We start from the raw sequence: 6,000 nt of genomic DNA, 5'->3' as shown, positions 1-6,000 counted from the left end.
AACAGTGCAGGGCCTTGAACACACAGAGAACCATTACAAGTGAGTGAGGAAGCTAGTGAGGCTCCCCAAAACTAGGCCAGACAGTGCAGGGCCTTGAACACACAGAGAACCATTACAAGTGAATGAGGAAGCTAATGAGGCTCCCCAAAACTAGGCCAGACACTGCAGGGCCTTGAACACACAGAGAACCATTACAAGTGAATGAGGAAGCTAATGAGGCTCCCCACAACTAGGCCAGACACTGCAGGGACTTGAACACACATAGAACCATTACAAGTGAGTGGAATGGTGAGGCGGATGATGGCGGCATCTCCGCTGACCATCTGACTCCTCAAAGGGGCCCAGTACCTGACAGATGGCAGACATCCACGTCCACTCCTCATTGTAGATTTGAGGTAGCTGACTGACCTGACTACCGCTTCGCACCGAGGTTGACATCTGGCATTCCACAATGGCTCTGCGTTGCTGGTAAACCCTGGCTACCATGTGGAAGGTGGAATTTCAACTCGTGGGCATGTCGCACAGCAGTCTGTGAGCCGGCAGTTGCAAGCGCCTCTGCACTGACTTAAGGGTGGCAGCATCCGTGGTTGACTTGCGGAAATGCGCACAGATGCGCCGCACCTTGGTGAGCAAGTCAGCCAAATTGGGGTAGGTCTTAAGAAACTGCTGCACCACTAGGTTGAACACGTGGGCCAGACATGGTACATGTGTGAGGCTGCCGAGTTGCAGAGCCGCCACCAGATTTCGCCCGTTGTCACACACAACCATGCCTGGTTTGAGGCTCCGTGGCGCGAGCCAAAAATCTGACTGTGCCGTGATGCCCTGCAACAGCTCCTGGGCCATGTGCCTCTTGTCGCCTAAGCTCAGCAGTTTCAACACCGCCTGTTGGCTCTTACCCACCGCACTGCTGATGCTACGAGATGGAGGCGACGTGCTCGTGGAGGGTAATAGAGAGGAGGAGGAAGAAGAGGAGGAGAAAAAGGTGTTTAACTCATGAGAGACCGCTACCAAGGTAAGCCCCACAATCCTCGGGGTGGGCAGCACATGAGCGGAACCAGGGTCAGACTCTGTCCCAGCCTCCACCAAGTTGACCCAATGTGCTGTCAGGGAGATATAGTGTCCCTGCCCGCCAGCACTTGTCCACGTGTCCGTTGTTAGGTGGACCTTGTCACTGACCGCGTTGCTCAGGGCACGGATGATGTTATCCGACACGTGCTGGTGTAGGGCTGGGACGGCACACCGTGAAAAGTAGTGTCGGCTGGGGGCAGAGTACCGAGGGACAGCCACCGCCATGAGGTTTTTAAAAGCCTCTGTCTCTACCAGCCGATAGGGCAGCATCTCCAAGCTCAGCAGTTTGCCTATGTGCACATTTAGGGCTTGTGCATTCGGGTGAGTGGCAGTGTATTTGCGCTTCCGTTCAAAGGTCTTCTGCAGGGACAGTTGAACGATGCGCTTGGACACCTTGCTGGAGGATGTGGAGCATAGTGGAGGTGAAGGGGTGCGTGTAGGGCGGGAGGCGCTCGTGTCTGGGGCCTGGGGACTGACAGAGCCAGCATGTGACACAGGGGAAGGAGCAGGTGTGCAACTTGCACTCGCTGAACGGCCTTGGTTCCACTGAGTGGGGTGTTTAGCACTGATATGCCTGTGCATGCTGGTAGTGGTTAGGCTGGTAATGGTGGCTCCCCTGCTGATCCTTGCGTGGCACACGTTGCACACTACAGTCCATCGGTCATCCGCACTTTCTTTAAAAAACCTCCAGACTTGGGAACATCTAGCCCTGGCCACGGGAGTTTTACTCGCTCTGCCCCTGCTTCTCCTTCTGCCCAACCCTCTTCCTCTTCCAACCGGTCCTGCGGGTGAACTTGCCTCCCCCTCAGAAGCATGGTCTTCACTAGGCTTATCCACACAGCTCGGGTCAGTCACCTCGTCCTCATCCACCAGCTCCTCACTCTCTTCCTCCCTTTGAGTTACATCCATGCCTACAACCTCACTGTGTGACAACCGGGTCTCATCGTCATCATCAGACACCTCTTCCAACCCGCTTGCAAGTCCCCACTCTAATCACCCACTGATTGCGTGAGCTGCATACTTTTGGCATCAGGACAGATCGACTGCTCTGGTTGCTCTGACTCAGGGAAGGGTCCAGAAAAGAGTTCCTGGGAGCATGGTGGTGGATCTGAATCCCTTCATTCCCTGGAGAACCAGGCTGTGGGGAAGGAGGCTGAGCTAATGGAGCAAGGGTTCCACTCCCTTGGGTAGCGTGGGTGGACTGCGCGGAAGACTGGGTGGTGGATAAGTTACTGGACACATTAACCGCTATCCACGTGATCATCTGTTCACACTGCTGCGGTTTCAGTAACGGTCTACCTTGAGACCCCGTAAGTTGGACAAAGTAGTTAGGGAGTTGACGTCTGCGGTGTGCCACTGCTACCTCCTCAACAGGTGCTGCTGTGTCACCCTGCCCTGAACCACGGCCTCCGGCAACCACATCACTTGGAACCCCACGCCCACGATCCTTACCCCTGGGGTTCACCATTTTATGGACACTGCACAGTATGGAACTTAGATAGGCCTTGCGTATGAAATACAGAAATCAGGAAAAATACTTGGAGTACCCACTGGCTGGGTGGGACTGGAAGGTACAATCTGGTATTGGCGTGAACTATACACACTCTGACACCCCCTTCAAAATCAGCACAGCAGTGAAGTTGTTGTATGCAGGATGTACTAGAAATCCCAGCAATACCGTGTAGTACCCACAAGTTTAGGGGGGTGGGGGCTGGACGGTTAAATCTGTTATTGGCGTGAAGTATACACCTGACACCCCCTTCAAAAACAACACAGCAGTGAAGTAGTTGTATGCAGGATGTACTATTTATCCCAGCAATACCGTGTAGTGCCCACAAGTTTAGGGGCTGGGCTGGACGGTTAAATCTGTTATTGGCCTAAAGTATACACCTGACACCCCCTTCAAAAACAACACAGCAGTGAAGTACAGTAGTTGTATGCAGGATGTACTATATATCCCAGCAATACCGTGTAGTGCCCACAAGTTTAGGGGGGGGGGGGGGGGGGGGCTGGACAGTTAAAGCGTAACTGTCATTTTTTTTTTATTGCAGAAATCAGTAGTCTAAGCGATTTTAAGAAACTCTGTAATAGGTTTCATCAGCCAAAAAAGCCTCCTTCTGTACTCAAGAAGCCATCTCCCAGTCTCCCCCCCCCCCCCCCCCGACTTCTTATCTGTGCGTCAGGCAAACACGTCTTCATTACAGAGAAGCCAGTGAAGACGGGTTCTGCTCTCTCCATTGTAAGGCTATGAAGGGGGTAGGGGCTGAGGGAAATGAGGGAGCAGGAAGAGGTGACATGAAGGTCAGCTGTTTGTAGACTGTCTGGGCACCTAAAACGCTAAATTCAGGTGTCAGAAAGGTCAGTGTTTATCTATGAATTTACTGAGAGAAGATTGCAGGGTGTTGTGCTTTGCAGAAATCCTCCGTGCTCAGTCACTCCTAACAGCCCCTACCCTCTCCATAGCCACATAATGGAGACAGAAATCCTGCTGCTTCTGCAGTGAGGGGGGAGGCTGGGAGATTGCTTTTATAGTACAGAAGGAAACTCTTTTGGTTTATAAAACCTATTACAGAGTTTCTTAAAATCGCTTGAACTGTTGATATTTAATGTTTTTAAAAAAATGACCCTGAAATGACAGTTACGCTTTAAATCTGTTATTGTCCTGAAGTATACACCTGACACCCCCTTCAAAAACAACACAGCAGTGAAGTAGTTGTATGCAGGATGTACTAGAAATCCCAGCAATACCGTGTAGTGCCCACAAGTTTAGGGAGGGCTGGATGGTTAAATCTGTTATTGGCAGGGGCGTAACTAGAACTAGCTGGGCCCCATAGCAAACTTTTGATTGGGGCCCCCCCGCCCCCCCGCCCCCCAGTGCCGTCCATAGTAGCCAATGCCCCATATAGTAGCCAATGCCCCCATACAGTGCCCCCATACAGTAGCCAGTGCCCCATATAGTATCCAATGCCCCCACATAGAAGCCAATGCCCCCATATAGTGCCCCCCATAGTAGCCAATGCCCCCATATAGTAGCCAATGCCCCCATATAGTAGCCAATGCCCCCATACAGTGCCCCAATTGTAGCCCGTGCCCTCCCTAGTAGCCAATGCCCCCATACAGTGCCCCCATATAGTAGCCAATGCCCCCATACAGTTCCCCCATATAGTAGCCAGTGCCTCCATATAGTAGCCAATGCCCCCATACAGTGCCCCCATATAGTAACCAGTGCCCCCCATAGTATCCAATGCCCCCATATAGTAGCCAATGCCCCCATACAGTGCCCCCATTGTAGCCAATGCCCCCATACAGTGCCCCCATATAGTAGCCAATGCCCCCATACAGTGCCCCCATATAGTAGCCAGTGCCCCCATATAGTAGCCAATGCCCCATACAGTGCCCCCATAGTAGCCAATGCCCCATACAGTGCCCCCCATAGTAGCCAATGCCCCATACAGTGCCCCCATAGTAGCCAATGCCCCATACAGTGCCCCCCATAGTAGCCAATGCCCCATACAGTGCCCCCATAGTAGCCAATGCCCCATACAGTGCCCCCATAGTAGCCAATGCCCCATACAGGGCCCCCCATAGTAGCCAATGCCCCATACAGTGCCCCCATAGTAGCCAATGCCCCATACAGTGCCCCCATAGTAGCCAATGCCCCATACAGTGCCCCCCATAGTAGCCAATCCCCCCTGCGACCAGAAAAACAACAAACAGGTTATTCACCTGTCCGCCGGCCCCAGCAGCTCCTCTCCCGGTCTCCCGTCATCCTCCGGGCACAGGCAGCCGGGGACAGAGAGACTGCCGCTGCAGAACACTTCCGGGACACAGGCAGCGTCTCTGTACCCCACTGCCTGTGCCCGGAGGATGACGGGAGACCGGAGTGTCGGGAGAGGAGCTGCTGGGGCCGGCGGACAGGTGAGTAGGACAGCGATCCCCTCCGCACGCCCAGCCTGCCCCCTCCATCGCCGCTTAGCCGATCAGGAGCCCAGGAAAGTGCTGCTCATTGCACTTTTCCGGGCTTCTGATCGGCTCAGCTGAGCAGCGATAGAAGGGGCGGGCAGGCGGAGGGGATGGCTCAGGGCCGCTCACTATTCATATGCATAGTGAGCGGCAATACAGGGGTCGGGGGCATACTTTAACGCGGGGGCCCGGGCTCCCTAAACCCCCGAGCCCCATAGCGACGGCGTACCCTGCCCCCATGGTAGCTACGCCAGTGGTTATTGGCGTGAAGTATACACCTGACACCCCCTTCAAAAAACAACACAGCAGTGAAGTAGTTGTATGTAGGATGTACTAGAAATCCCAGCAATACCGTGTAGTGGTAGTTTAAGGGGGGGGGGGCTGGACAGTTAAATCTGTTATTGTCGTGAAGTATACACCTGACACCCCCTTCAAAAACAACATAGCAGTGAAGTAGTTGTATGCAGGATGTACTATATATCCCAGCAATACTGTGTAGTGCCCACAAGTTTAGGGGGGGGGGCTGGACGGTTAAATCTGTTATTGGCGTGAAGTATACACCTGACAGCCCCCTTCAATAACAACACAGGAGTGAAGTAGTTGTGTGCAGGATGTACTATATATCCCAGAAATACCGTGTAGTGCCCACAAGTTTAGGGGGGGGGGGGGGGGCTGGACAGTTAAATCTGTTATTGTCGTGAAGTATACACCTGACACCCCCTTCAAAAACAACACAGCAGTGAAGTAGTTGTATGCAGGATGTACTAGAAATACCAGCAATACCGTGTAGTGCCCACAAGTTTAGGGGCTGGGCTGGACGGTTAAATCTGTTATTGGCCTAAAGTATACACCTGACACCCCCTTCAAAAACAACACAGCAGTGAAGTACAGTAGTTGTATGCAGGATGTACTATATATCCCAGCAATACCGTGTAGTGCCCACAAGTTTAGGGGGGGCTGGACGGTTAA

The sequence above is a fragment of the Dendropsophus ebraccatus genome, chromosome 3 (genome assembly GCF_027789765.1).
Source record: "Dendropsophus ebraccatus isolate aDenEbr1 chromosome 3, aDenEbr1.pat, whole genome shotgun sequence".
In the NCBI taxonomy this organism is placed as follows: domain Eukaryota; kingdom Metazoa; phylum Chordata; class Amphibia; order Anura; family Hylidae; genus Dendropsophus; species Dendropsophus ebraccatus.
The sequence above is the reverse complement of the archived record's forward strand: the minus strand, read 5'-3'. Positions refer to the sequence as shown.